Here is a 12250-nt window from a genome sequence, read left to right as displayed (position 1 = left end):
GTGGAGGAAAGAGTGATCCACAGTGAGCAATCTTGCAGTGTGAGGGTTGTGTGGACACCCTTCTGGAGTGCAAAGATGTCAGTGTGAGGGGTGTTTCTAAACCTGCTGGGGTGCAGAGAAGGGTGATGCACAGTGAGCAAGAAGACAGTGTGTCTAGACCTACTGGGTCTAGACACATCCCACACACTGCCTGCTTGTGAGAAAGACAGCCACAGTCAGCAATTAGATAGTGTGAGAGTTGTGTCTAAACCTGCTGAGGTGCAGGGAAGACTGATACTCAGTAGCAAGAAGGCAGTTTGAAGGTTGTGTGGACACCCTTCTGGGGTGCAAGGGTGTCAGGAAGTGTGAGGGGTGTGTCTAGAACTGCTGGGGTGCAGGGAAGGCTGATGCACAGTGAGCAAGCAGGCAATGTGAAGGTGTGTCTAGACCTGCTGGGGTGCAGGGAAGACAGCCACAGTGAGCAAGCAGGCAGTGTGAGGGGTGTGTCTAGTCCTGCTGGGGTGCAGGGAACATTGAGCCACAGTGAGCAAGCAGGCAATATGAGGGGGGTGTCCAGACCTGATGGGGTGCAGGGAAGACAGCCACAGTGACCCAGCAGGGTGTGTGGGATGTGTCTAGACCTGCTGGCGTACAGAGAACACTGAGCCACAGTTAGCAAGCAGGCAATTTGAGGGATGTGTCTAGATCTGCTGGGGTTCTGGGAAGACAGCCACATTTACCAAGCAGGCAGTATGAGGGGTGTCTACTCCTGGTGAGGTGCAGGGAATACTGATCCACAGTGAGCAAGCAGGCAATGTGAGGGGTGTTTCTAGACCTGCTAGGGTACAGGGAAGACAAGCACAGTGTGCAAGCAGACAGTGTGAGGGGTGTGTCTAGACTTGATGGGGTGCAGGGAAGACAGCCACAGTGAGCAAGCAAGCAATTTTAGGGATGTGTCTAGACCTGCTGGGGTTCAGGGAAGACAGCCACATTTACCAAGCAGGCAGTGTGAGGGGTGTCTACTCCTGGTGGGGTGCAGGGAATACTGAGCCACTGTGTGCAAGCAGGCAGTGTGACGGGTGTTTCTAGACCTGCTGGAGTGCAGGGAAGACAAGCACAGTGTGAAGGCAGACAATGTGAGTGGTGTGTCTAGACCTGCTGGGGTGCTGGGAAGACAGCCACAGTGAGCAAGCGGGCAGTATGAGGGGTGTGTCTAGACCTGATAGGTGCAGGGAAGAAAGCCACAGTGAGCAATCAGGCGTGTCTAGACCTGATGGGGTGCAGGAAGACTGACACTTAGTGAGCAAACTGGCAGTGTGAGGGGTTTCTAAACCCGTTGGGGTGCAGAGAAGACAGCCACAGTGAGCAAGCAGGCAGTGTGAGTGGTGTGTCTAGACATTCTGAGGTGCAGGAAAGACAGCCACAGTGCACAAGCAGACAGTGTGGAGGTGTGTCTAGACCTTTTGGGGTGCAGGGAAGACAGCCACAGTGACAAAGCAGGAAATGTGTGGGATATGTCTAGACCCGCTGGGGTGCAGGGAACACTGAGCCACAGTGAGAAAGCAGGCAATGTGAGGGGTGTGTCTAAACCTGCTGAGGTGCAGGGAGGACTGAGCCACAGTGACCAAGAAGGCAGTGTGAAGAATGTGTCTAAACATACTGTGGTGATGGGAATACAGTCACAGTGAGCAAGCAGGCGGTGTGAGGGTTGTGTCTAAACCTGCTGAGATGCAGGGAAGACTGACCCACAGTGACCAAGCAGGCAGTGTGTGGGATGTGTCTAGACTTGCTGTGGTGCTGGGAAGACAGCCACAGTGAGCAAGCAGGCAGTGTGAGGGATGTGTCTAGACCTGCTGTGGTGCAGGGAAAACAGCCACAGTGAGCAAGCAGGCAGTATGAGGGGTGTGTCTAGACCTCCTGGGGTGCTGCAAGGAAGACTGACCCTTAGTGAGCAAACAGGCAATGTTAGGGATGTGTCTAGACCTACTGGGTTTCAGGAAGACAGTGACAGTGAGCAAGTATGCAGTGTGTAGGGTGTGTCTAGATCTGCTGGGGTGCATGGGACACTGAGCCACAGTGAGAAAGCAGGCAGTGTGAGGGGTGTGTCTAGGCCTGCTTGGTTGCAGGGAAGACAGACGCAGTGAGCAAGCAGGCAGTTTGATGGGTGTGTCTAAACCTGCTGTGGTGCTGGGAACACTGAGCCACCATGATCAAGCAGGCAGTGTGACTGGAGTGTCGAGACCTGTTGGGGTGCATGGAAGGCAGCCACTTTGAACAAGCAGGCAGTGTGTGGGGTGTGTCTAAACCTGCTGAGGTGCACAGAAGACTGATCCTCATTGACTAAGTAGGCATTGTGAGGGTTGTGTCTAAACCTGCTGGGGTGCAGGGAAGACAGCCACAGTGATGAAGCAGGCAGTGTGAGGGGTCTTTATAGACCTGCTGGGGTGCAGAGAAGACTGTTATGAGCAAGCAGGCAGTGTGAGGGGTGGGTCTAGAACTCATGGGGTGCAGAGAAGACAAACACAGTGACCAAGCAGTCATTGTGAGGTTTGTGTCTAGACTTGCTGGAGTGCAGGGAACACTGAGCCACAGCTACCAAGCAAGCAGTGTGAAGGGGGTGTCTAAACCTGCTGGGATTCAGGGAAGACAGCCACAGTGAGCAATCTGGCAGTGTGAGTGGTGTGTCTAGACCTGCTGGTTTGCAGGGAATACAGCCACAGTGAGCAAGTAGGCAGTATGAGATGAATGTGGACATCCTTTGGGGGTGCAGTGAAGACTGACCCTCTGTCAGCAAACAGGCAGTGTGAGGAGCATAGAGACACCTGCTGGGATGCAGAGTAGGCTGACCCAGCTTAACAAAGGTTCATGGGATGGTGAGGCAAACACTGGCTGAGTGTCCAGCTAGTGGATGCACTGGAGTGCAATTCAGGAGAAACATTCCACATGTTTTGAATCATGGGTTTGCAGTTGTATCCTAGGTTGAGAGAAAGTCACAGATGAGCAATACATGTCCCAGGTAGACTTCAGAGCTGCCAGGCCTCAGCCAGCTTCCTCCAGTCCAACGGGGTAAATGGGGGTTTGACAACCCCTGATTCCTTTTTGGAGTCAGTTCTGACCTTCCTTTCTTCCTCTTTCAGGAGTGACAGCTTCTCTCAAAACTCAAGGACTTCATTCCAAATGAGGAGTGACATGGCCAGCCAGAAGCTTTCCCACGGCATTGGGCACTGTGTTAGCTGGATCTGTGGTTATGTCCAAGACCTCTGTATCCAGTCCAAGCCTCAGAGGCATAGCCTGGACTTCAGATGTCTCAGTGGCAGTTTCTCCCAGTACCTGACCTCCAACAGCCAGACCACAGGCATTCTCACATGTCCTGAGAGACATAGGGAGGATTCATCCTGCTGCACAGCACTCAGAATCACACCACTCTCAGCCTTCCAGATCCTTAAGAAATTCATGATGGATGGACGCCACAGCACCATGGCAGCAGCTGCTTCAGGCAATAATGTCATGGCTACCCCATGCCAATCCCACAACACAAGCCAGGTAGAAACACCTCAGCAGAGCTGTCCTTCGCAGGACCCTGTGGTCAGGAAGGATAGATCATTGTCTTTTGCTGCCACCATACCCAGACACAAAGACTTCCCTGCAGTGGACAGCAGCTTCCTTCCACAAGGTCAGTGTCAACCCTAGCTAGGTCAGGGGAGTGGGAGGAAGGACAGGGTACTCACAGTTTGCTGGCCTTCAGCACCCAGGCCCCAGGCAGACTTTAATCCACCTGTGGTCACTGACATTTGGGATGCAGGCCTTCCATGCCACCCAAGCTGTTTCTAGGAGAAGTTCCTGCTCACTGAAGGAAACAGGCCCTCCTTGTTAACCACAGAGCAGTGTGTCACAGGCTTCATTGTGGCTCAAATCATAGCATTTCATTCACTTATAAATCAAACCAAAGTCTCAAAAGAAAATCTACCTCAGCCCAGATTGCAGCCAAACCTAGAAGTACTCATACAACAACATGAGAAATTAAGGGTAATTTCTGAGACACTTACTTCTCTATGGTTAAGTCTGAATTTCTCTTTGAGGTCCTTCCTTCCACTGCCACTGGTTTTCCCTGTGTGCATTCCAGGTCTGTGCGCTCCTCATCTTCTTGATGCAGGAACAGTATCGGGTCCTCCCATTGGCACTCCGCCTGAGAACCTGCGAACCTGCACAGCCTTCTTTCTTCAAACCTGCTGCTTAGGAGAGTTGGGCAGGACAGAGCTTCATCTCCCCTTCATATGAGGCCTGAGATTAGGACACATATTTAGCATCCTCAGAGGCAGAGATGACTCATCTGGTTTGGAGCTCTGTGCTCATGACCCTGGCCTGGAACTAAGGCAGAGGTTTTTGAAAACAAGCTCCTGCCCCCCCCCCGCCCCAGAATTCACCTCCAGCAGGGAAGATAAAACACACATATATAAACCTGTGCCCATGTTTTTAGTATGGCTTGTGGGGGCTGCACAGGCCTCAAACTGATGTTGCCCACTGTGCTGGTCAAGCTGGTTAAGCAGGATTGTAGAGTAAAAGGGGGAAGTGAATGAGAGAAGGCAGAAATCAAGAGGTCTCTGTAGATTTCAACTGGGGCAATTCCTGTATTTAGGAGGGACTTCCAAACTCTCAATGCTGTGGCAGAATGTGTCAGAGGTGAATCATGTGCTAGAGGATCAGAGCCTGTGTCCTCTGGAGGACTAATAAGACCCAGAGTGACTGAAGGGCATGGAGATGGTCCATGCAGAACCAGCTGGGGCCACGTTGGTCTGGTTTCCTCTGTCACAGATACCTTCCCTAAGGCCTGCAAGCACTTTCTACGGGGCATGGAGAGAGCAAGACCCTCTGCTGAGTCCAGGAGCCTTGGAGCTAGCATTCATTAGGTGAGTGGGTTTTGAATGTCTCTGCAGACTGTTTGGACAGGTGTAAGTCCACACCCCAAGAGCTGTCAGTACATCCCCACTGCTGGGAGCTCCCTCAAAGGATCCTGTCTGGGCTCATACCTCAAGTCAGAGCCCTGGTCAGTGCACAGTCCCTAGTCTGGAAGGACTGAGGCACTGGCACCTTGACTCATCTGATGGTCAGAGCAGGAAAGCCTGGGTGGTGCTACTCCCTGCAACAGCCTCATTCACAGAGTTTCAACTAGAATAGGAATGGTGCAGCAGAGGATGAGTCAGGTAGAAGGCTCAGATGTGTACCAAGGTGACAACAAGCCAATTGGTGGACTGAGTACTGTGAAATGCCTGCTTGTATGGCCAGGGCTGAGAAGGCAGCTGAGCTGTTCACCTCCACTGCAGCTTGTGACCTGTGCTGAAAGCTTCTGGGCATGCACCATGGTCCAGAGCCCACCTTTCAGGGACAGGACTGCCCACATGATAATTCCCCTGATCAGCTCTGGGAGGCTGGCAGGGCGTGGTGAGGCCAGAGGCACATATATCCCATGCAGTCTGCAGCCAGGGCTGTCCATGCCCAATGGACCTCAGGGCTGGGTGGACCCAGCCACTAGGAGCATTTTACAGGAGACTTACCCCAGATACTGGATCCAGGAAAGCTGAAAGAGACTTAGACAATTCCCCTATTCCCATTCCCACTTGTCTTCCTGCCTGGTCTCCACATGCTCCACAACACAGTGGTGGCTATATTGACTTGAATACAGATTTTAACCTCCTCCTTGTTTCTTCTGGTCAGTAAAGGCTGTTTCTTACACTGTCTTCTCTTCAGCCAGCAGGAGTGGATGTGGGTCATCTGAATCATGCTGCATCTGAAGATAACTACCGGCCCAGGAGCACAGAACCGTTCACACTGCAGGCCATGCAGAGAACAGGTGGGAATTCCCATAATGTCCGTAATCCCAGGAACCCAGAGAGCCCTCATTTTGGCTCTTATAGCTGCTCATATGAAGCGCTTCCATCACACAAAGCTCTTGTAAGCTATAGTGAGATCCCACCACCCTATGTTGAGTATATTCTCAAGCTAGGCTGGCAAGGTAAGTCCAGTCTTTCCCTGTTCCATATCTGGAAAATACACAGGCTCTGTTGTTTTATTAGGTACCATATGGATCCTGGACTTGGGGTTTGGACATTGGGTAAATCACTGAACCTCAGTCGTGTTTCTTATCTGTGAAATAGGGAACATGCCTGCCCCTAGATTTGTGGAAGGAGAACCCCATTACAGGAACTGGGGCACTGCAGTCAGATATGGCCACTGCATAAGCCAGGAGGAAGGGATCCAAGCCCCAGGTCTGCAGTTCCTTGTTCTGTAGGCCAAGGACTACTGACATGGGTCCAGGGGAGGAACAGGAGCAAGAGCACCAGCAGAAAGAGCCATGAGTCTGGCCAGCAGCCACTTAGTCCCAATGTGTGAAGCTCAAGCTTCAGGGCCTGTGGAGCCACCTTCCTCCAGAGTTGGTTAGCCAGCCTGCCCAGAAGGGTGGGGAGTGGTATCAGTGACCAGTCCACTTCAGATGCAGCCTCTTGATTAGTTTTATAAAATTATAAGCCTGTGAAGGAAAAAAAAAAAACCTGTGGTTAAACCATGTGTCTCATTTTGGATCTGGACATGTGGGTACCATAGAAAGTAAGAAAAACATATTTGGTGAGAGACAGTGAAGTGGTTTGGACCAAAAAAGATGGCAGTGGTCCTTGCAGAAGGAGTTATCTGGGCAACATCTCTTGCCATAGCTGTTGTCTGGCTGGCAGGGGTTTGTGTGAAGTAAGGCAGGTGTGAACCTGAGCTAGAGCCTGGCCCTGTTTGGCCTTCACACCACGTCATGGTGGGACAGGTCCAGCCTGTGGTTTCCACAATGCCCCTGGATTCTAAGCACTGCATGAGCAGGACCTGAAAACCCCTGTCAATGTCCAATCCCACATGAGATCTAAGCTACAATTTGTACCGTGGGCCTGCAGAAAGGAGCATGGGAACTCAGCCCCTAAACCAAACTCTATGTTATGTCAATTTCCTCCCCTGCCAGGTCCCACTGATGAATGGCTCAAGTAACTGGAACTTGGATCAGGACAGACCTTGGGACCTCATCCCCTTCAGGCAGATCATAGGGTTCCCCTGCCTGGCTCACCACCCCCAACTGTGTTTCTGCCCATCCCATTCTGGACCAACTTAGCCCATTCCACATCTGCTCGTCATACACTACTTCTGGGCTCTGGTCATGTTGGCCTCCAAAATCTAGGAAATACATGCTTCTTGAATGCTGTGCTACAGTGCTTGAGCAGCACTCGGCCTCTTGGAGACTTCTGTCTACGAAGAGACTTCCGTCAAGAGGTGCCCGAAATGGGCCAGGACCAAAAACTTACTGAAGCCTTTGCAGATGTGATTGGTGCCCTCTGGCACCCTAACTCCTGTGAAGCTGTGGATTCTACTGAATTCCAAGCTGTCTTCCAGAAATACATTCTCTTCTTCTCTGGAAACAACCAGCAGGATGCCCAAGAGTTCCTGAGACTCCTCATGGAAAGACTACACCTTGAACTCAACAGACAAGGTTGCCGGACATGGTGGGGCTGTGTCTTACCTGAAGGTCAGGAAGGCTGGACATGAACCACAGCTGCTGTTGGCTGAAGCACCTCCTGAGGCTGGGTAACCTGGTCTGTGAAAGGGACAGTTATGTCCCAGATCAGATCTTGATCTGGGATGGATGTTGTCCTTCCACAACAGCTGCACTAAGGTCTTCATTTCTTCTCAGGACCAGTGCCCCCCCTCCACACACACACACAGAGGATCACCAGTCTGCACCCAAGAGACAGCAAGGGAATGCTCATCCTTGCTGTGAGCCCCGTAGGGCCCAGTCCCGGTGGTTCTGCTCACTGGCCTTAGCCCAGGCTCCCCATCCACTTTGGGGTAGAGTCTGGCTGCAAGTCCTTCCTGAGCACAGAGCACCATCATAAGCTGTGGAGATCTTTATTCTAGGATGCAAATGATTACTCAGAAAGGTATTTATCCTTTTCAGTGTTCTTAGAGAAAGGCTGGCTGGGGATTCTGTCACACAAATCCAGGTCAAAGAGAATGGGGTAATGCTAACATTAATGAGATTTATTTCTTACCCTGAGTGGAAGAACTTTGTGCACTCTATTTAAGGTACAATAAATCATAACTTTTTCCTCCATAATAGGTGAATCAGGGTACAATTACTAAACCTGTGTGAGTGCTGGACACTTTGATCTCTCATCATTCTGATTTTTTTCCCAAATTATTTATACATATCTACTGATCAAATTCAAAATTGAGGGAGACCACCAACATGGTTCCAGTATGTCTCTATGCATAAGTTCCCACACTTCTTAACCTATGTGCTGCAAATTCTAGTCATTTTCTTCCTCTGCAATCTAAGCCCCAGATCCTCAATCCGAGAGTCAACCTGGTCCCTCAATGTTCATTGTACAAATTGATGGCCTGGGAACTTTGAATGAACTGAGTAGATCATAAGGCTTCCTTCTTTTCTGTACCATGTCTTAGGAATTAATCTTTTGTTTCCTGCTACCCATTGACTTGAAAATTATTGTTTCCTTTATCTCTCTATACTCCCATTTTAAGTGACAAGATAAATCTAGTTTGTTACCCTATATTGGACATAATTTGAAGATAGGGTTAGTTTTTCACTGTCTTTATTGAAGATGGATTCAAGATTGTCAATTTTATAGACATCTTTTATAAGGGAACAATATAAAAGATTATCATATTTAACACATATGACTGATGACTGAGATTATGTACAAATTATTTGACATAGACATGCTTCCATCTCTCTTGGGTAAAACTTCATGTGTGATACAAGAACGTAAATACTTCAGAGTAACATAAACTATGTATTTTTCATTTTTGCATGCCACACATGATTTTCCAAAGCACATTGATCATATTCGGTGCCAAAGACTGTGTCAATTTCTCACGTTTCTTTTCATACATGTCATGCATTATAAAATTCTTCCAAACACTTTGAATAAAAAATCAATAACAATATATTCAAACATTTAAAATTAGCTGTCTTTTTTCATAGGTATTTTAAAATTAACAGTTTGAAATTTTAGCAAAAGTGAGGTGCTATGTAACTCAGTGAGATGCTGTCTGAAAAGAAAATATAAAATAGGACTGGGGATGTGGCTCAGTGATTGAGTGCCCTTGAGTTCAAACCCTTTGTATCCCCCCAAAATGTAAAATGCTATTTTCATATAAGTGGACTCTCCTAGTTCCAAAGCTTCTAAAATATTCAGGAGAGAATTTGTTATCTAAATACTAAGTGATTTTCTATAATAAACCTTATTTACTTTTAAAATATTTATTGAATTTCCTAAATAAATATTACTCAACATTAATATAAAGTTAAAAAACGTAAAATCAAACAAATGTTGATGATTTTAGTATTATATTTTCCTTGGATCAATATTTTAAACACGCAGCCCTTTCAACATTGTGTTAATGTGTTTTCTCTCAATATTTTTATGTATATTATGGATGCATGATTTTTTTTCTTTCAAAATTAGCCAGTTGTACAGTGGGATGATAGTATCAACTTCCTCATCATATGATTAGGAGTAAAAATTGAGAGAATTCCTGCCAGGCTACCAAAAAATGATAGTGATGGTGATGATGTTATCATTGTGGTTATTTTGATAACAATTGTGTATTATATTTGTGTGTCTGTGTGTGTGTGTGTGTGTGCATGTGTGTGTGTGTTACTAGGGCCATGAATATGCTAGGTGAGTACTATATTACTGGGCTAAGTCCCCAGTCTTTTTTTTTTAACGTATTTTGAGATGGCCTTGCTAAGTTGCCTAGACTGGCCTCAAACTTGTTATCTTCTTGCCTCAACCTCCTGCAGAGGTGGCATTATAGACCTGCACCATCATGCCTGTTTGGTATTACAGCTTTTAAAAGTTTTCATTTACTATCATGAACACTAAGTCAGAGATCTATATGACCTTGAAAATATGATTTTGGGTTATTATGTCATATCCCATATTATACACTATAATTGAATCTTTTATTTTTTTTCAAGTTAAAAGCAAAAAAGGAATGTTGGGTTTTTCCATCCTCAGATGATTTGTAAATCAGAATAAAACATTGACATTTTTAAGGAACACAATGATCCTTTACTGAACTACCTGCTCTTGTCTCCACACTGTCCTCCAGTTATAGAATACATGATTTCTATAATTTATTCTGAACTTTATTTGAAACTGCTAAGAACTATAAGTGCTTTAAGTGATTAGCCACAAACTGTGAAATGTTTTTAATTTTAAAAGAGCAAGGATCATCACTTAATAGAAGTTATAATGAATAATGATTTAAACTATAAGGAAAATTTTCTTGTTGTCAGCCATCCTAGAATTCCCCTCCTCTCCCTAACTTTTTTAACTCTGAAAAAGTCATGTTAAAGAGAACTTTTAGTTTTTTAAATTGTTAGGATTTTATGTAAATATCAATAACTATTTTAAGCCTGAAAATTTTCATGACCAAACAAGAAATACATTAAAAGTAGAAAAGTCTGAATAAGGTTCATTACTGCATTAATTTAGAAAGTATGTGGAAGACAGGAAAAATGTTGGTATTAAATAATTAAAACTGAATATTGCTTTTCTTTCCTACAGAGGGACACAGTCTTGTGCCACCCTCTTCTCACAGCTGATTCCTTTGTTGGGTTTTCCAAGGGCCTGTGCATCTTTCCAGCTGGCAGGATTCTGCGAAGGGACCTCTCCATTGCAGGACTCAGGTCCTGCAGTACTCAGGTCCTCTAGTGCCCCTAGCCAGGTGAGTCTCCCAGGACCCTGCCGACTGCTGGTATCCAGGTGGGAAAGGAACGGGGTCAGGGGAGGCAACCCTCCAAATCCTCTACCCTCCTCAGTGTGCTTCCACTCCTGGTCTAGCATGCCTGTCTGGAGCTGGAATGGAGGGCCAAGTGAGGGGATGGGGCCTCCTTCAGAGGGGGCAGGGGGTGGAAGGGGCGAGGTGAGCAGGAGTTGAAGGGCGGGGACCTTGGAGGGGGCGGTGTCTCTGGGCGGGGCAGAAGCTTGTCTGCAGGAAGCAGTGCTTGCGCTGAGGACCCACCCACCAACAGACACGTGGAGAGAGACCTTAGGACCCGGTCAGCCTCTGGCTGAGTGGCAGGAGTCCCTGTGGAAGGGACAGCAAGGAGGTTTCTGGAGCCAGACCCAGGGAGGTGGGTAGGCTAGCAGTGGACTCGAGGTGCATCCAGGCTGAGCCACTTCTCCTGGTTGGAGAGCTGCGCTTTCCATGGAGTACCTGGTAGAACATAAAAACTGTGTAACTGTAGGTTTGGCTGCAGCTGAGGCTTGATGAAGTCTATTGCATCTTTTCCTAGAGGCTGGTCTTCTGCATACCCATGGACATTTAAATTTCTTTTTGTTTTAATTAGCTATACATGACAATAGAATGCATTTATGCACTTTGATATATCCCATGGATATTTTTGCAACAAGACTGGCATTAAATTGGGCGTAGATCACATTCAGCCAAAAAAGGTCCTGGATTGCTGTTTATAATTCCATGTGAAATAGTCTAGGAGATTTAGTGTGGCTCCATGTCTTCCGTGTACACATTATTCTTCTGTGGCTCTTGTACACCAATGGTATTGTGAAATTAACCTTCATTTGCAATTTATTTATTATTTAGATACTGAAAGCCTTGCTAAGAGAATTATTTTGTAATTAACAGAGAATCCCAACCAATCACAGCAGAGAGGTTTGTACTGACCAAATGAGGCAAACACCATTTGCAACCTGCAAAACTGACTTTGTAACAAGTTGAGCTCTTCCTGCAGTTTGCATCTCTTTTATGTCTGGAAGTGCTGACTGATTCTGTGCCCTCTTTGTACTATTCTGCTCTTTTTTTTTTTTTAAAGACTGCTTGAATAAACTTTTTTTTATCTTGTGGAAGATTTACCATTTACCAGTGAAATTAGGATCTAATCTAAAAGTTTATTAATTTAAATATAATTGTATCTTTGATGTTTGAAATGAATTTGCATGCTTAAGAAATCTATTAATATTTGAAATAAAGCAAGAAGGGAAAAGTAGAACTGAAATAGTTAAGCTACAGAAAATAATGTTGAAACTTAGTCTTTAGCTTTCAAGACCCTATTACTGACTTTGCCAAGTTTTATTCCTAATGTCATGCTGGTCGCATTCACATTGCATGATTTATCATTTTACATGTTTTTGTGCTTGGGATTGGACCCAGGGCTGTATGCATGCTAAGTAAAGTAACAATGAGCTATACTTCA

General features: G+C 46.6%; 1 pseudogene; it reads left to right on the top strand.

The window, feature by feature from the left end:
• The first annotated feature begins 3168 nt into the window (after positions 1 to 3168).
• Positions 3169 to 12250, top strand: part of LOC143390287 (semaphorin-4C-like) — a 67880-nt pseudogene continuing 58798 nt past the window's right edge.

This window comes from Callospermophilus lateralis, unplaced genomic scaffold, assembly GCF_048772815.1.
Source record: "Callospermophilus lateralis isolate mCalLat2 unplaced genomic scaffold, mCalLat2.hap1 Scaffold_52, whole genome shotgun sequence".
Classification (NCBI taxonomy): Eukaryota; Metazoa; Chordata; class Mammalia; order Rodentia; family Sciuridae; genus Callospermophilus; species Callospermophilus lateralis.
Note: the sequence above shows the minus strand (reverse complement) of the source record. Positions and strands in the feature narration are given on the sequence as shown.